The sequence below is a fragment of the Oryctolagus cuniculus genome, chromosome 13 (genome assembly GCF_964237555.1).
Source record: "Oryctolagus cuniculus chromosome 13, mOryCun1.1, whole genome shotgun sequence".
Classification (NCBI taxonomy): Eukaryota; Metazoa; Chordata; class Mammalia; order Lagomorpha; family Leporidae; genus Oryctolagus; species Oryctolagus cuniculus.
In genome coordinates this window covers 91083419-91103005 of record NC_091444.1, presented here as the reverse complement: position 1 = coordinate 91103005, position 19587 = coordinate 91083419, and the positions used below count along the sequence as shown (strand labels likewise).

Below are 19587 nucleotides of genomic sequence, written 5' to 3'. Positions count from 1 at the left end.
CGGGACTAGGACCCGGTGTGCCAGCGCCGCTGGGCGGAGGATTAGCCTAGTGAGCCGCAGCGCCGGCCCTTCTTTCATATTGATGACCGTGTTTCTGTGTTTCTGTGTGCAACACATCTTTAAGCATCTTTTGCAGGGCTGGACGAGTGGCGACAAATTCTTTCAATTTCTGTTTGTTATGAAAAGTCTTTATTTCACCTTCATTCACAAATGATAGCTTTGCAGGATATAATATTCTGGGCTGGCAGTTTTTCTCTCTTAGTACCTGGGCTATATCTCGCCATTCCCTCCTAGCTTGTAGGGTTTCTGATGAGAAGTCAGCTGTGAGTCTGATTGGAGATCCTCTGAGAGTAATCTGACGTTTCTCTCTTGCACATTTTAGGATCTTTTCTTTATGTTTCACTGTGGAGAGTTCAATTACAACGTGTCGTGGTGAGGATCTCTTTTGGTCGTGTTTATTAGGGGTTCTATGATCTTCCTGTACTAGAATTTCTCTGTCCTTCTCCAAACCTGGGAAATTTTCTGCTAATATCTCACTAAAAAGGCCTTCTAATCCTTTCTCCCTCTCCATGCCTTCAGGAACTCCTAGAACGCGAATGTTGGGTTTTTTAATAGTATCCTGAAGATTCCCAACAATATGTTTTAGATTTCTAATTTCCTCTTCTTTTCTTTGGTCTGACTGTATCCTTTCCTGTTCTCTGTCTTCTAAGTCCGATACTCTCTCTTCTGCTTCACCCATTCTGTTTGTAAGGCTCTCTAATGTGTTTGTCATTTGATCTATTGAATTATTCACTTCATTATGATTTCTCGTCACTATCCCAGTTTCCTGTTGTACTAGTTGTTTCATTTCATTTTGATTCCTCCTTAATGTTTCATTTTCATGAGAGAGATTTTCTATCTTGTCCATTAAGGATTTCTGTAGTTCAAGAATTTGTTTTTGAGAACTTCTTAATGTTCTTATCAATTTTTTGAGATCTGCTTCTTGCATTTCTTCTATCTCATCATCTTCATAATCTTGAATTGGGGTGTCTTTTTCATTTTGGGGCATCATAGTGACTTCCTTGTTTTTATTACCTCGGTTTTTGCGTTTTTTATTTGGCATATTGGAGATATTTGGTTTCTTCACTGTGGTGCTTTTTCTTGTTACACTATGACTCTAGATTAAGTGGACTGTCTGTTTTTGATGGAGCCTTAGAGGCTTGAGACGGGTGTGGCCTGAGAGCTCTGTTTGGTGTGCCAAAGGTGACACTCCCAGGTTAGGCGTGGTAGATCTCTCTCTCTCTCTTTCTTTCTTTTTTTTGATTCAAAAGGGAAGTAATTTCGCACAGCTGAACGAAGTTGGAGGTAGTTAGCAGGCAAATGATATACCCACAGGAGCCAGAGATCAGAAGCTCTTTCCCAAGGACCACACAGGGAATCTGTTCTGCGCTCAGAGTGGGCTCAAATTCTCCTTCAGTCTCCCACTGGGTTGCCACAGTTATGGAATTGTAGCTTCTCTGGAGAGTACTCACGTGAATTCCGTGAGTTCTCTCCCCCACCATCTCTTTTTTCACAGTCTCAGTTCAGTAGCACCACAGATTTGCTAGGTCCTAATCTGTTAATTCGCCCCGCCCAGAGTCAGGTTTTTCTGCTAGGCTCAGGGCCGGTGCAGACCTGAGGTCGCTCTGCTTATGACGTATGTCCAAGATGGCGCCTGCTCTTTGTTGCTCGCCTTTGAGAGGTGAGCGGAGAGAGAGAAACCCGTGTCTGTATCAGTCACTTTTTTTTCTCTCTCTCTCTCTCTTCTAGTTAGCCTGGTGAACTTTTCCCCCCGGGGTCGTTCTCTCTAATCTCCTCTTTCGGCTTTCCTGCCGGTGTCTTGGGCTATTGAGGTTCGGCTCACCTCGCCTTCCAGCGCTGGTGTGTTGAGTCTGCCGCTGGTATCCCGAACTGTCCCACAAAGTTTTTGAAGTGCCTTTGAATTTCCCCAGGTGACAAGCAGAGCACTGCAGGTAAACTGCCCATTGGCTCACATCACCCACACAGCCTTCTAGTGACCGTTACTTACCGAGCCCAAGGGCCCTGTGTAACCCAGTGTCTGGGTCTTCAGGCTCTTGTTCCTTCTTGTTTGTGTTGCCCTGTCTGTCCTGACCCTGCCAACAAGTTTGTTCTCTTAGGGTTCTGCGTGCTATGCTGCTTTCTTGAGCTTCTTCATGGTCTGGTGCTGCGTCTCACTCTCAAGCGTGTGCCTGCTTGAATGTTGCCCCTCACTGCACTTCCTGACCACTCTGCAGCTGCCATCACTGTCCTCTCTTCTGTTGCTTTTGTTGACAGTTACATCTGCTGTGATGCGAAAGTCACCATGCTGTGCAAACTGCATCACCGGTGTGTGAGAAGCAGAGTTTAGAGCTGCAGTACTCAAAATTGTCAGTGACTCATTAGGAAAAGACAAGGACATGATTTTTAAAAAGTAGCATAGGTTTTTCTCAAGCTTTATTTATTTATTTGAAAGAATTGAAACAGAGGCATCTTCCACCTGTTGGTTTACTCTCCAGCTGGCTGTGCTGGCTGGGACTGGGCCAGGCCAAAGCCAGGAGCTTCTTCCAGGTCTCCCACGTGGATAGCAGAGGCCCAAGTAATTGGGCCATTCTCTGCTGCTTTTCCCGGGCAGTGAACTCTACTGGAAGTGGAGCAGCCAGGAGAACCAGTGCCCGTATGGGTGCTGCATTGAGGGCGGCAGCTTTACCTGTGCAGCATATATTTCTATGAGGAGGTCTTCAGGTTTGTGGACTATGTGCTTTATGGGTTTTCTAAAGACTCAGATAATCTAGCTAGATTGCGCCCATCTACTGCTTCACTCCTCAAGCACGGCAGCTAGGGCTGCACTAGACTGAAGTCAGGAGCCAGGAACCGCACTCAGTCTCCACATAGGCGGGAAGGACGCAGTTACTTGAGTCATTACCTGCTGCCTCCCAGGGTCTGTGTTAGCAGGAAACTGCACTTAAACCCAGATACTCTGGTGTGGGTGTGGAATATGGGTGTCTCAACTGCAAGGTCAAATCCCTGTCCTGTGTTGTCAGTTCTGTTGTTTGTTTTTCCAGGGTCTTTTTTTTTTAAGATTTTATTTATTTGAGAGGTAGAGTTACAAACGGTGAGAGGGAGAGACAGAAAGTTCTTCCTTCCATTGGTTCACTCCCCAAATGGCCACAACGGCTGGAGCTACACCAGATCTGAAGCCAGGAGCCAGGAGTTTCCTCTGGGTCTCCCACATGGGTGCAGGGGCCCAAGGACTTGGGCCATCCTCTACTGCCTTCCCAGGCCACAGCAGAGAGCTGGATCAGAAGAAGAGCAGCTGGGACTAGAACCAGCACCCATCTGAGATGCTGGCGCCGCAGGTGGAGTATTAACCTGCGCCATGATGCCAGCCCCTTTTTCAGCATCTTCTTAAAGTGCTCTTGTACATAATAGATGGTTAAGGAATACTTCAGCACTGCAATAAGTGGTACTTTACCCTGAAAATGACCTGCACTCTTCTTGTGGAAGAGGGTTCCATTGGAAGGGTTGAAACACTGTAAGTTATTAGGAAATGATGGATAGATGCTTATCTAAAATCTTACAGGAAGTTGTCACCATGATGTGACTGGGAACTCAGCATGAGCTAACAAGATAGCTGGCAGATGTTTGAGATGTGTCTTGACTGTTGTAAATTCCTGCATAGCTTGTGAAATTGCACAGAAGTGTTACTCTTCCATGATACATCAGTTATATTTGAACAGATTTAAACAAGTGTTAGAGAACTTTTTCTTTCTGTATTTGTCTTCTGTGGAATGCAGGCTCCACTAAAAACAGGTAGTGAATTTATTTTTACATCTACTTTATCCACCTTGTTTTCTGATGTCTAGGAAGGCCCTGACACCTCGTAGCATTTCAGTAAATAGGTATGTTAAAAGATTGTCATGATTCAGGGAAGTCATGGGATTCTGTCACAGTCCTCTCAGTCGTAAAGGTGTATGTTGATCCTCTGGGAGGCTTGTTAAAATGCACAGTCTGTTTCAGCACTTCTGGGATCTGTTTTTTAATGAGATGGCCAGATGGTGCCCCTGCTGCTGGCCTCATCTGAAGCATTTGGTCCTGGAGCAGCACTGTCCAGTGAAATAGTGTTAGCCATTAGTGCAAACTGTGGGCTCTTCTAGTAGCGTCATTTAAACAGTGAATTTTAGTGGTTTTCAGCCTGACCTGTCCAAAGTATTATCATTTCAACATGTAATTGATAAGGAGTTTCACATTTCTTTTTTTGTGCAGAATCTTTAAAATGTAGTGTGTATTTTGCATTTACAGCATGTTACAGCTTTGCTTGGCCACATTGAGTGTGTCCGGTGTGCAGCATGTGATTGGTGGTGGCCCCTGGATGGGACAGTATAGTTCTGAAGAATACTGTCTAGCTTTGTTTGACATATCCTCATATTTCTCTAAAGAAAATTTTACGTGTTCGATTTCTGCAGTACCATGTTTATGCAACGCTGTTTGGATGAGTCCGTGGGCCACATGATGCTGTCTGTACTGAAGTTTTTCTTTGTTGGTACATGTTCATTATAGAAAACGTAGGAAACAGAATGGAGGAAAAATGAAATTCCCGCGCATCCTGTCATTTAGAGTCAGTCAATCATAGTATCCTGAAGGGATGGGTTTTTTTATGACATAAGGTAACTAGGATTGTCTCGAGTGTTTGATAAAAGTTTGATATTCTTGTATTTAATATTTGCATAGTGGATTCAGCAGGTACTCATTGTAGACAGTGTGAGTGTGAGAGGAGTGACTGTGTACTTCTAGTGCTCAGGGAATAGTGATGCCTGCCTGTATTCATAATTTGGGAGAGAAGTGTTCTTTCAGTTAGCTTAAGTCCAGGTGCCTAGAGTTAGATGACAGTAGGCACATCCCTGGGTTTTTGTGTCTGCACCATATGAATGTCCTGAGGCTTAATGTAATTAGATGTATACAACAATTTTAAAGCACTTAGTTAAGGTCCTGAACCGTAATGCAACAAATGATTAGGTTTACCCTTATTCTTCTGATCATAAAGTGTTGGGAAATAGTCATTTGGCATAGCAGTTCAGCAGAGCTTGGGACACCCACATCTGTATTGGAGGGCCTGTATTCTTCAGCTTCTGGCTTCCTTCCCACCCCCTGGGGGAGGCAGCAGGTGATGGCTCAAGAGGTTGGGTCCCTGCCACTCTTGTGGTAGACCTGGCTTGAGTTCCTGACTCCCGGCTTTGCCCTGGCCCAGCCCTGGATGTTACAGGCATTTTGGGTAGTGAGTCAGCGGATGAAAGATCTCACCCATCAAGCTGTCTCTTTCTGACTTTCAAATAAAAGCTACTGTTTTGAGATCAGCAGCCCTAGGTGTCAACTAGGGCTTCTTCCTGTAGAGTTGGCAGGGAATGCTGGGCAGTTGGCAGATGAGAGCTGTTAGGACAAACTCGGGACACTTACCCATATCTAGCAGTTTGTAGTTCAAGGAGTTTTGGGATAGATGTGCAAGTTTGACTTAAATACTCATACACTGCAGATACAGGGAGAGTACCAGAGAATGGAGGAACTCTGTACTAGACGGTAAAGAATGCATTTAATCATTAAGACTATGGGTATTAGACTGGTCCTCTGCCAAGTTTGCTTGAGAGTTGATTATTTATGTGAAAGACAGATGGACATAGAGCACCTATCTGCTGGTAGCCCCCCCCCCCAAAAAAAAAAAAACATACTAGTAAAACATGTCTTGGAGGATTTTGGGTAGGAAGAATGATGAATAAAATGTCTTTATGGTTGGCTTGTGAAGAGCTGTTTTGCATAGAAGTGTCTGCATTGTGGTGGGGATGGCTCTGGAGGTGTGATAGGCTGCAGAGTGAGGGTCTGTCGCCCTCTGCCCTCCCTCTGGGGTTTGTGCTGATTGCTGTTCCTGTAAACATAAATCATATGTACCAGTACACACACATCTGAAACTGCTGTTAGGAGGCACTTACAGCATAGAAGCTGCTAGTACTAAGGGTTTACTTGTAAAACTGCACTTTTTGGAACTCTAGGATTAATAATTTTATATGTTTGTGTAATTTTAAAATACAACTTTCATAGAACTACCAGTATTGACTGTTTTTGAAAAATGGAATAAAATATCAGGCCCTCAGTTTCCTGTTTAGTTTTTTACCCAGACCAGTTTTATTTGTTAGCATGTAAGTTTTTTTAAGCTTTGCTGCTTTCTTCATGCTGCATAGATTTTGAGGCAGGCTTGAAGAGTGATGTCATTTTTTAAAAATTCTAAATGTGATTTCAGTTTTGATTTGTCTCCTGTTAGGCCACATCTGTTCAGAAGGGTGTTTTAAATCTGCCAAATATTATTGTTTGTCCTTCTTTTGTTAAATCTAGTTTTTATGGGTTTTGGAATTAAGATTTTCTCCTCATCTGGATACTTTGTTAGTTGTGAAAATCTTTGGATATTCAAGTCTTCAGATGTTATGGAGATCTCTGTTCATAGGCCAGGGTCTTAATAATAATAAATATGAAATACAAAGCTTTTATATCAACTTTACTTGAGCTGCCTTTCTCTGACAGGTGGAATTAATTTCTAATATACTTGATTTCATTTCTCACTTGTAAAGTGTTGTTTGCTTTATGTGTCCTGTCTTCACATTTGCAAAAAGATGTGTAGCTGTTTTTGTGGATGATTTTCTGAGACTGTATGTGGGGACATGTCTGAAGAATGGTTTTCCAGGTAGATAAAAACATTTATCCTTGGGCATTTTTTTCCCTGAAGGTACTTTTCATTATCGTTCATTGTTTGCCCAGTTCTGTTTATAGGTAGAGATCCAGTGGGAGGTCCATTTTCTGCTTTGCACTTCCCTCCCAGCTTGAGAGCCTTTAGAATTTTTTTTTAAAGTGGTGTCCCTATTTTTAGAAAAGATGGATTTCTTTGAAAGGCAGAGTGACAGATATTTTTCCGTCTGCTGGTTCACTCTCCTACTGACTGCAGCAGCCAGGACTGGGCCAGGCCAAAGCCAAGAGCCAGGAACCCAGTTGTGGTCTCCCGCATGAGGGCAGGGACTCAAGTATGTGAGCTGGCATCTGCTGCTTCCCAGGAGCATTAGTAGCTAGAACTGTAGTGACTGGAATCTGAACTGGCCTGCCTGTGTGGGCAGTGGCTTACTCTGCCTTTCCTAGGTTTTTTTTTTTCTCTTTGGTCTTTAGATGTAAAATTTCCTCAGTCTCTTTGTAACTGTTAATTGTATTCTCTTAACTTTTGCTTAGGTATTTTTTTTTTGTCTGAAGATAGCCTTTACAGTCATCCCATCCATTCTGCTTTTGTAATTGTTTTTGACTTCATTCCTTTTAGAACTATTAGATGGCTGCTTTTTTTTTTTTTGGGGGGGGGGTTGTAGGTAGGTATCCAAAGCTTCTGTCACTCCTTTGATTTCAAGCCCAAATATGTCTGTTCGTTGAGCAGCCACCACTTTTGTGTTCAGTGGATACTCCTAAGCCTGTTCCTGTCTTTGCCTAATATTGGGGACACTGTCCTTGATTCCTTCTGCTGGGTTCTCGGGAGCCTTAATCTCACTTGGCCTTGCCTTCTGCACGTCATCTTCCTTACCCCTTTCTGCCTGAGTGAAAATGTTCGACTACAAAGTTAAATACATGTCCTTTATTTTAAGCCTGAATTTTCAGGTCTTGATTATGTTGCATTGAAACAAAATTGTCCAGATGAATATGTTTTCCTCACATCCTTATGCGGGTAATCGTCACATCCATTGTATTCGGAGGACACGGCAATGAAAGCGTTGTTCTCTGATGCATGGAAGTTGGCCCCTCAGGCCAGATTTTCTGCTTTTGTATGCATCTTGAAGATTTGAGGAGTTAAAATGTTCTGAATCACCATTACTGAAAGTCTGAAGTTCTCATTCTTTCAAGTCTCCTGTCGCTAAATCCACCACTTGCCCCAGTGAGAAGCTCTGAACCCTGAACATCTCTGTGCTATGGTCACTTTGTATGGATTTTCAAGCCATAATGGTCTCCCCTCACCCCCAAAGAAACCTTTTGTTTAAAGAATTCAAACTTCATGTGTTTTGTAAGTACCGGCATACCCACCCTCCCATCCACACTCCCACCACTTCTCCTTCTCCCTCTCCCATCTCCACTAAGATCGATTTTCAATTAACTTTATACACAGAAGACCAACTCTATACTATGAAGAGTTCAACAGTTTGCACAGAAAAAAAAACAAAACAAAACTGTTTCTCAACAGTTGAGATAAGGGCTGTTCAAAGTCACAAAATGATCTTTTGTCCACTCCTACCTACCTACCTTTCTCCTTCAGAATAACAGCTGATTTTATGAAGCATTCTTGGAACTTAATCTCTTTTCTACTTTGTAATTATTTACATAGATGGTTTGCAGGGTAGGTAGTGATTTTATTATCAGTCTGGCTTATAAATGTAGGTGGTCAATAAATTCCTGTTTTATATGCCATTTGATATATTCAGAAATGCGGGGCAGTAACCTTTAGAGAGTTGATGTCAGGTTTTTTCCATTTGCATTTAAAATTAGAGTGAAATTACAAGATTAACTCTTATGGGGCTGGTATTGTGGTGCAGCAGGTTAAGCCACCACTTGCAACATGCTTGCATTCCATATCAGAGTTCTGGCTGCTCCATTTGTGATTGAACTTCTGCTTATGTGACTGGGAAGGCAGTGGGTGATGGTGCAAGTGCTTGGAACACTTCCACCTGTATGGCAGAGGAGTTTGCTCCTGGATTGGTCTGGTGTATCCCTGGATATTGTAGTCATTTAGAAGAGTGAACTAGCAAATCGAAGATGTCTCTTTCTGTGCCTCTTTGATGCTCTGTGTTTCAAATAAATGAGCAAATCTTTATATGAATTCTAGCTAATTGTTTTAGTATTTTTGTACAACTTACAAAGTGCATAATTTATTCAGACTTTCTAAGAAAATATATGATCAATTAGTTTATAAACTTGACAAATTGTGTACATGGTTGGTGTGTTAATTGCAAACTATTATGACTAATCCCTTAAGTAGCCTTACTTGTTAGACTAGTGTCGGTTGCTTTATTATAAACCTATAAGATATGTATATACTTGAATGAAATCATTTAAAATCCTACATCTCAAACTTTTGCTGATTTTTTACTGTGCTTTCCTTAAATGTTTTAGTTTCCATAGTATATTAGATAGAATAATAGGGGATTTTGTGGTGGTGAGTGGTGGCCTTTTCCAAGTATAGCCCGGTGCAAGCCACTTGTGCATCCCTAGAAGTTCTCATGTGTAGGTCTCCATTTCCTTTGTCCTTCAGAATCGCTGTTTAAATAAGTGACTCTGTTAGCTAAAGGTCATTTTGTAGGGGTGGGGGAGGGAGAATGCAGCCATTATGTGAGCAGACTTTACCTTTGAACTGAGGAGTGTTGAAACCAAAACTGTGAAACCATGTGAGCTATCTGTTCCAGTCCAAACAGTCGCTTGGTTGAATTCTCATCTTGCTGAAAAGCCATAGGCTGCTTAGCAGATCAGACCCAACTCTTTAATCCCACCTTATTTTTGATCTGAAACAATATAAGCCACATGACTTCTGTCTTATTTTCCTGTATTTTCTGATTATTCATTGCTTGTAGTAGTTAAAACTTATTCTCAGTGACTAAAGAATGAAGTGAAGATATTTGAATGAATAAATTATAGGCTCTGAAATTGTTTCTTTACCAGTGTTTTGAAAAAATTTGGAATTTTGGATTCTTTTTTTTTTTTTTTTTTTGACAGGCAGAGTGGACAGTGAGAGAGAGAGACAGAGAGAAAGGTCTTCCTTTTTTGCCGTTGGTTCACCCTCCAATGGCCGCCGCGGCCAGCAGGAGCCAGGTGCTTTTCCTGGTCTCCCATGGGGTGCAGGGCCCAAGCACCTGAGCCATCCTCCACTGCACTCCCTGCCCACAGCAGAGAGCTGGCCTGGAAGAGGGGCAACCGGGACAGAATCCAGCGCCCCAACCGGGACTAGAACCCGGTGTGCCGGCGCCGCTAGGCGGAGGATTAGCCTAGTGAGCTGCGGCACCGGCCTAGAATTTTGGATTCTTTAAGATGAATTTGTCTTGAGTGAATATTGTAATGTTTACTTTTAAAAAATTGTTACTAATTTTTTCCTAGTACTGCTTATTCTTAAGAATGTGTGTGGTTTTTAAAAAGCCATCCTTCGATTTAACAGTGCATGAAATTTTGTAGACGCTAGGATTCTGTGTCATTTTGGTTTCTTCCCCTCTGCTTAGGCTTGGAATTGATCAAGATCAGGTGGAGATACTCAGTTTTGGTCAGGGTACTCCTCCAGTTTTGGTTTGTCAGCCGTGTTTCTTCGTGTTAGAGGTTACCCCTCTCTAATCCTTCCAGATAATTTTGGTGTCCATGGAGGAAGGCCAGGAAGTACATCCGGGGCTTCTGGTTTGTTTTGTGTGGTGCTATTTCCAAGACTTTATTCATTGGACTTTGGGTACATATCAGAACATCATGTTAAGGACCTACACGATAAAAACTTGAAAAACGTTGTGTTACAGAAACTTGGGGTGGGAAAACTCCATTCAGACAGACACCAGAGACAGTGGAGCATGGAAAACAGTTTATTAATGCCAGTGAGCTCGGTGGGAATCATTTCCTGAGAACTGAGCATCAAACCCAAGTTTCGTACAATATTTATAGGCTTACCAGCATCATACCTTAACCGTTAGAGCACTGGTGGGTTTAAATTGCAGTCTTAATGGGACTTAGGACCACACTTCCAATGGTCGGTGGGTCCAGTATGTTTCTGAGAGAGATACCTGGGGCAGATTTCTGACTGGAGTTACAGAAGCTGAGCTCCCTAGACAAGGTAACCTTAGCGCACAGCTGCTTCACCAGAGAATTGGGAGCAGCCACTTTTCAGGGTGAGCGTCGGGTCTGCGTTCCTTCCTTTGTCTCTGGTTATATTTCCTCTACATTCCGCTCCCCTTTGGTCCACTCTTGACCATTCTGAGGGGCACCATCTTCTGGTGCATCTTCTAAATTAACTGGCTGCTAGCTCTGGAGGAGCATTTGGAACTTTAGGCTTCCAGGCAAGCAGAGACAAATCGGGTTAGCATGGTAATGATGCAGGGACCGAACAGAAGTGCCGGAAAGACTACAAGAAGAGATCTGAGCAGTGGGAGGAGCCAGGATGCCGAGCTCCACATACTATTCCCAAAGCTCCAAGAGTTAGCTATTGCTTCTTTGCTTTTTCTGACCCTCCCGTTAAGTTGTTGGACCATATCTCTGACTGCTCCCCAGCTGTTGACATAGAAACAACAATCTTCATTTAAGAAAAGGCAAACTTCCCCCTTTCCTAGAGTTAACAGGTCAAGTCCCCTCCTGTTCTGCAGGTCCACAGCAGCTAAGGAGTCTAATTGATCTGGGAGAGCCACTGAAGACTTGGCAACTCCTTCTACATCGTTTGACAGGTCTTTGGATAATTTGTTGTAAGAGCTGGTTTATGAAGCAGTTCTTCCTATTCTGGTACCCACTCTGCCATAATTCCAAGGCTGCCTAGTAGGGGTATGAGCTGGATCCTCTTTTAACTCGGGCCTGCTCAGCTACCAGCATAAGAAGAATTTGGTTATTGGGACAAGGGACATTTGGGAAGTGAGGAAAGCCAAGGTTCTCAGTGGCTATTTGTTAATTCACCTGTTGGCTTTGTCCCTACTTTGTTGGTAATGCATTTAGAAGCCTTTTTGGCTACTTTAAGAAATAGAAAAATTCCTCTGGACAGACCCATTACTCTTACATAAAAATGGCTAGAGCAAGCCTTTGTGACTGATTTCAGTTTTCTTGGAGCCATCTTGGCTAGACCTGTGGACAGCAGCAAGTTCAATATTACTAGTAAATGGAATAGAATGACAGCATGACCCTAATTCTCAGGTGTCCCTTGTTGAATTTTCTAGTGGTCTCAGAGGTGACTCTGAGGGGATTTTCAGGATCTCCAGTCACCGTCCACTTGGCAGAACTCTGAGGTGGGGCAGCAGTCTTCACTGGAGAGTGATGGGTCCAGGTGTCTGTACCTGCAAACTTGTAGGCTGAGGGAGATGTTAGAAGCACAGGGTAGGGTCCCTTTCACGTGGGCCTAAGGGGTACCACCTGTGCCGGTCTTACCCATGCAAGGTCTCCTGGCCTGTGAGGGTGCACTGGATTACTTAGGGGCATGGGAAATGTAACACCCACGGGTGTAACTGGGCTGTAGGAGTGGCCAGGAGCTGTAGCTTGGCATGGATTTCTACATTTTCCATTTCTCTTCTATCTCCAGGGATCTTTATGGGGCTAGGGGGTGGGGAGCTACCAAACAGACTCACAGGGTGAGAGCTTGATTCCTGTTCAGAGTGAGCATCTCATTCAGGAGAACTAGAAGCAGTACTGAAGTCCAAAGTAATTGAGTCTCCGGACAGAACTTACTCAGGGCTTGCTTTAGGGCCTGCTTTGTGCTCTCAGCTTTCCCTGAACTCAGACGCTTCCATGTAATTGATAGAGCCTTTGCCAGTCCTTGTGCGACCTCAGCCGCAAAGGCAGACCCGTTGTGTGAGCCAGAAGAGGTAGGCCTCATGTACCGAGGAAAAATCTCAGCAAATCCCTGGCGACTTCTCTGCTATCTCTGTATGGTGAGGAATGCCTCCACCCAGCCTGAGTAGTACAGACTAACCAACAGGTGTCTGTAGCCTGTGCTGGGTGGTAGTTCAGCAAAGTCTGTCTCCAGGTTTTGTCCGGTTCTCTGTATTCTCAGCGGCTGGGAGGCTCCTGTTCGGCATAGTTGCAGGCATAAGTTTAGCATCTCTGGGTTACACTTCTGCAAAGCGTGGGGAGCTTAGCCACATAATAGTACCAGTTTCCCAGAGCTTCTAACGCTGTTTTTCCCATGTGAGTTTTCATGAAGCTGATGAGCCAGGGTGTGGGCCAAGTGACCTGGGATAGAAAGGCGTCTTGTCAGGAAGAAGCCACCATCAGTCTGAACTCTTGATACCCTTTTCTCCTCTTTCCCAGTTCTCTTCCTCTGGGGCACACTTTGAGTCATCGTCATGGCTGCCTGTTGCCTCTGAGAAACAGCTGTGGCCTCCCAGACCGCTTCCAGGAGCCACAGGATCTCAGTTCAGTTTTTAACGGCCTCTCCTCCTGCACTGAGAAGTCCTCTTTCCCGGTACAGAGCTCCGTGTATGAAAGCCTAACTCGAGTCCATGTAGGTGTTTACCTTTCATCCCTTTCTCAGTTTCCAGGGCTCTGATGAAGGCTGGCAGCTCTGCCCATTGGCCGACCAGCCCACCGGGAGGGCCCTGACTCTATTTGTTACCAACGCATGACCCTGCCAGGCGCTTACCCTCCAACAGGAAGCTGCTTTCCTCAGGGTAGAGGGTGCGGTCTGGAGCAGGCGGAGGCTGGTCCATGAGGTCTGAGCCCTACCACAGGTGTTTCAGGCAGTCATACTATGGAGGCCCAGCAGGAAGAAAGGCGGCTGGGCTCAGGTTTGGATGGTTTCCAGACGTCCTCAGGGCTTCTCGTAGAGGAAGCCCTGGCAGTGGTCATACATGAGTTGGTGAGCCAGCAGTGTCCTTGGTGATCCATCGGGGCTGTGACTGCCTGTGGGACTTTCACATTCAGTCTCTCCCAGAGTTTGTCAGCTGCAGCTGATGCTGTTGCTGCCACTGCCACTGCCAGCACCCTAGGCAGCGGCCCTGCCTCTCTCCCCATCTGGGAACAGAGAACTGAGGCAGGCGCTGGCTCTGAGCTGAACGGAGACGCATCCCTGTCTGTTCAGATTTCCGGTTTCTCAGGTTATGGCAGGAGTGAAACAGATGGTGGTAGATTGTCTGGTAGGGGAGGGGCTTCTGGCCTTGGCAGAGGGAGGTGGTGGCAGTGGGGGCTTCTCCAGAGACGCCGTGAGTATCTTGGATGTTCCTTGGTCTCTTGACTGGGACTGAGTCCTGGCCACAGGGATTTTGCTTTGTCCCTGCCTGCCAGCGCAGAACTCTGTCCAGGGGGTGCTAAATTAAAGCAGTTTATAACCAGGAGTTTATATAGGGGAACTAGTCTGGGTGGTCTGCCTGTCTGGTTATTGCCAGGTGTACCTACATTGTGACCTCTTGAGCTCCCGCAATGTGGCAGCCCAGCAGACAGCAGCAACATCATGGACCCACACATCTCCACACTGCCTGACGGGCAGACACCTCAGGCTCCCTAATGGTCACAGGCTCCTGGGCCTGCTCCTCCCTCCACAATGCCTGGCTTGGTGCCAACTGGGGCTCCTGGCCCTGCACAGCCTTTGGCCACTCCCTCCTCCACACCCCACACAGGTTTCTCTGAAGAGCCCAGGCTTGCAGCTGTGGCAGTGGTGGCTCTGCCCTTATCTTGGATGGGCAGTGGCCTCTGGCACCTCTTCCATGTTAAGTCAGCCTTTTCACTTCACTTTTTTTTTAAAAAAAGTTAAATGAAAAATTTTTTACTTGTCAGATTTACCTTATAGTCCGTAACAATAGTTCTGATTACCCATACCCATTGGTATTTTGCTGGATCTGTTAAACCTAGTAACAAAACAAGTTCCACTGGTAACAAAGCAAATTTTTTTTCTTTTAAAGCAGTGATTAAAGAGAAATTTCTTCATGCTCAATGTCCAATTACATTTGAATAGAATTAGCACAGAAGTTATTGCTCTGGCAATTTTATGCACAAGATTATTGATCAGTGCTGTCTCCCTAGGTTTTAAATTGAATTTGAGCCTAGTCTTTCACCAAACAAGCGTCCCCAGGCTGACACCCATTCAACAGTCAGATATCTGGGACCATTTCCACAACAGATGTGTTCAGGCAGGTCCCAAGGGTGACTGTAGGCCAGAGGCTGGGGTGTCACGGACAAGAAGCCCATTGGGGGTTGTTAACTTGATTCAGGAGACTTCCAAGTAGCACTGCCTCGTGCTGACAGGCAGCTGACCTTTCTCTTCCCCTCTCCCACCCCACTCCCAGCAAAGGGATGGAGTTAACATACCACAAACCAAAGAGGAAAAAAGTCCAAACTGCCTTTCTCTCTCCCACCCCAACTTGGAACATATTTTTATGCTGTGACCTTCTTGAGGTTTTTGATCATACAGTCTAAGACAGTTGGTTTTGAATAGGATTCTCCCATAATGTGCCACCCTTGGTTGGGGTCAAAAAGCAAGAGACAGAGAACTCTGAACAGGCACTGCTCTGGACCGTTAACCGCTTCACCCACCTGGTCGCTGTTTGCCGAGAGCAGGGCAGCTTAGGGCTCAGACCAGGTAGCCGCAGGGCGGTGGAGTCACAAACGTTCATAACACACACACTCACACACACACTTTACCTTACAGACACCAGAAAGGTACCTCCCTGTGAGGACTCAGATTAGGTAGCCGCAGGGCGGTGGAGTCACGTTCATACCCCCCCCCCCTTCTCCCTTACGAACACCAGACAGGTACCTCCTTGTGAGGACCCACCAGGAGCAATCACAAGGATTGCTGGGAGGTGATCAGTCTCCTGCTTCCACACAAAGGCAGGCCTGAGTACTGGGCACTCCAGGGCATTCAGCCGTGTCCTGAAGTCCAGGAGTAGCTGTCCATTTGTCCTGTTCAGTTGACCATGGAGAGTTAGTCTTGGGGAGCAGGCCATGGCTCAGGGAGTTAGGATCCCTGAGTGAGTCTGGAGGCATGCCATGGGCTTTTCCAGGGCCCCAGGGCCCCAGCTGAGTCCTGCCGGTCAAGGCTCAAAGGGCCAGCCTTGTATGAACATAGTGGGGGTGTGTATCTCCCAGTGCTTGTTAATGGGTACAGCAGGGGTTCCAGGCCAGTGCACCGAATTGTTACAGAAACCTTGATAAGAAAACTCCACTCATAGAGACATCAGAGACAGTGAAAGATGTAAAGTTTATTAACGCCAGCGAGCTCGGTGGGAATCATTTTCTGAGAACTGAGCATCTAACCCAGGTTTCTTACAATATTTATAGGCTCATCAGCATCATACCTTAACCATTAGAGCATTGGTGGGTTTAAGTTGTAGTCTTACGTGACTTAGGACCACACTTTGAATCATTTGGGTCCAGTATGTTTATAAAAGATACCTGGGGCAGGACAGGAGTTACAGAAGCTTAGCTTAGGACATCTTCCCTCCCTAGACAAGGTATGGCACACAGCTACTTCCCCAGATATTTGGAGCAGCCACTTTCAGGGTGAGTGTCGGCATCGCCTTTCCTTCCTTTGTCTCTGGCTGTGGTCTTATTTCCTCTACAGTGGAATCATATAGCCAGAATTCTTTGAATACTCAGTACTGACTAGATTCAGTGACTGCTAAAGTATGCTTTCTGAGTCTGGATGTATGTATTTCATTGGTTTTTGGTAAAAGAATCAAAGTGAGAAAATGAAGTAGGAAGAGCAGTAGATTGGTCTCAATATGGATATTGTGGTTTTGCTGATTATTAGTGATCTCAGTATGAACAAATCATACAGTCATTTGACTTTTGCTTTTTCCTTGTTTTTTGCTAAAGAATGACATTGAATTTGATAGTCTCAAGTCCTTTCCAAATAAGTTGGTTGAGACTTAAATAGGAGAATCTCCTACTTTTCTATATTTAATTTTTGCTTTCAAATACTTCCCGTGTGTTCTGACCTGTGGTAACTTAAGACTGTCCTGCCAGAGGAGTAATAAAGTGTGGTAGCTTTTGTTTGTGTGCAGCCCTTTGGAATACTTCCCACCAGGGTTCGTTGAGTATTATTAGTTTATAAAGAGTAAATGGGAAAAATAATTGTCTCTGTGTTTGTTGAGTTGAAGTATTTTCAAAACTATGATAAACAGAAGTCCTTTTTAGTCGTGCTGTGTTTTTTTTTTTTAAATTGGTTTTGTGGATGTAGAAAGTAGTGTGGTTTGTCACCTAGTTATTAAAGCTTCCAATTTATTCTCAAGTTGTCTACCTGTTACAGTATTTGTCTTCTGTATCAGGTTAGGAATATTTTATTTGAGAAGGAAAGATGGAGAACTTCCGTGTGCTGGTTCACTCCTCAAATGGCTGCAACATCCGGAGGTGGGCTGATCTGAAGCCAGGAGCCAGGATCTTCTTCCAGGTTGCCCATATGGGTGCAGGGGCCCAAGCACTTGGGCCGTCTTTCACTGCTTTCTCAGGTCATAGCAGAGGGAGCTGGATCAGAAGTGGAGCAGCCAGGACTCTAGCTGGTGCCCATATGGGATGCCAGCGCCACAGGCAGAGACTTCACCTGCCGTGCCTGTGCCACAGTGCGGGTTCTAGGAAATAGCTCTCAGTACTGGGTATGGGAAACATTTAAGTTAAGCTACTGAACATGTACTAATTTCTGCTTGTGATGGATTTACTTATTAAAAGTGAAAACACTAATTTCACATTCCAGAATTTTTTTTAAAGATTTCTTTATTTGAAAGAGTTACACAGAGAGAGGAGTAGAGGCAGAGAGAAAGAGAGGTCTTCTATCCGCTGGTTCATTCGCCAATTGGCTGCAGGAGCCAGGAGCTTCTTCTGGATCTCCCACTTGGTTGTGCAGGGGCCCAAGGACTTGGACCATCTTGTACTGCTTTCCCAGAAACCAGATTGGAAGTGGAGCAGCTGGGGCTTGAACCGGTACCCATTTGGGATGCTGGCACTGCAGGCAGCAGCTTTACCCACTGCACCAAAGCGCCAGCCCCCTCCAGAGTATTTTTAAGTGTGTACTTCCTGGTTTTCACCTCACAGGTGTTTAATGGTGCCATAGAACAAAATGCGCACAGTGCAATTTTATATTTTACAGTGCTGTCTTAAGCAAACATGTTTGGAGGCCAGTACTGTGGCAAAGCAAGTTAAGCCACTGCTTGTGATGCTGCTGGCTTCCCATGTTGGAGTGCAGCTTTGGGTCCTGGTTGCTCTGCTTTTGATCCAGCTTCCTGCAAATGTGCCTGGGAAGGCAGTAGATGATGGCCCAAGAACTGGGTCTCTGCCACCTCTGGGAGACCTGCATGGAGTTCTGTCTTTCTCTCCCCCCTCTCTGTGGGTCTTTCAAGTACACCTTTTAAGAACAGAGATTGTACATCCTAGATGGCCACAGTGGGCAAGGGGACTTAGCCAAGGGGCATGCCTGAGGCAAGGGGAGTCTTAACATTTTCAGAGACCTTTTGGAAAGAACAAGTGTACTTCAGTAAATGAAGTAGAATGAAGAAAATGTAAACCCTTCAGTAACTGGCAGACCTGGACCGCAGGGAAGCATGTTAGTACTGGTTAAGAAAGATGTGGCTCAGACGGGAGGACTTGACCCAGCCACTGAGAACCAGTACTGCCAAGAAGGGTGAGATCAGACAGCTTGTAGTTTCTTAAATGGTGTCCAGTTTGGTCAGTTTGGAGACGTCCCGAAGGATAAGGTAATGGTTCTAGAGAGAATCTTACTGCGAACCATAAAGTCTGACTTACAGGAAGAACATATATGCCAGTTCCTATTCAGATATGCAGAGCAACTCAAAAGTAATAAAAGCCATATTCAGAAGCTGGTTCTAATGCCGTAGACCTTTGTAGGTGACACACTCTGTACCACCTTGTCACTGCAGTAGGAACCAGACGTCATAGCAGTTGCAGCCATCTATCTTTCAGGAAGTTTGTGCAAACTGGAAACACAAGATTGGACTTGATGGTGGGAGCATTTTGTTCAGGATGTCCCTGTGGATGTTTTGGAAGACCTCTGCCACCAGATCCTAGACCTTTACTCCCAAGAGGAAACAACAGATTTCTCACCACAGGCCCCATCTCTTCAGACCACACTGCAAGGGCCACAAGCATAACCGAGGCTCCCAGACCTGGCAGCCCCAGTAGGAGGACTCCCGGCCATCAGCTCCATAGCAGCAGCCCACGAAGCCAATCTTCGCAGCTCCGGCAGGTTACACGAGCCATGGTTGTCTCTCGCAAAGAGAACAAAGCAGGACCACTGCCACCTAAAATCCCCAAACTGAGACTGCTCACCTGCCCTTGCCACCAGCCCATGCCCCTCCAGACCAGAAAACTGCCTCTTGATACCACCTTGGAACAGGCTTAGTTGTCAGACATGGTGGCTGCGCCTCCCCAAAGTCCAGATTCCTCTTCCAGCCCGCCATGCCCCTGCCTCCCTCCAGCTCTGTTATGGGGATGTCCACCCCCAGCTCCTACATGTCTGGAGAGGGCTACCAGAGCCTGTAGTCCATGATGGAAGACCCAGAGCCCCTGTTATAGTGCCCTGTCCCCTTCTTCCACTACCTGTCTCCCCACAATCTCCCCTCTGCCTATGACCGCCTGCTTACCTGCCCTACCGCCAGCCTCCTTACCCCAGCCCCTGGCTACTGCCCACCTACAACCCCAACTTTCCACCCCATCCCCATGCCTGCTCCCCACTCATGCAGTCCCACCGCAGCCACCTCCATGCCTGGGCCTGCCACAGGCTAGCTGCCCACCTCCTGCAGTTCTCTCCTAGAGGACAGCCACCTGTTCCCCAACCCGTCCCCCCACCCAGCATCCTGTCTGTTCTGGGAGCTGCTGGGATGAGCTGCCTGGATGAGATAA

General features: G+C 45.6%; 1 protein-coding gene and 1 pseudogene across 14 annotated transcripts in view; both read left to right on the top strand.

Moving 5' to 3' along the window:
- Positions 1–19587, top strand: part of LOC100342241 (WW domain-containing adapter protein with coiled-coil) — a 100555-nt gene that overhangs the window by 16373 nt on the left and 64595 nt on the right. The gene's annotated exons all lie outside the window — the stretch shown is intronic.
- LOC138845029 (cyclin-K pseudogene) overlaps positions 1–19587 on the top strand; it is a 33631-nt pseudogene extending 14044 nt beyond the window's left edge.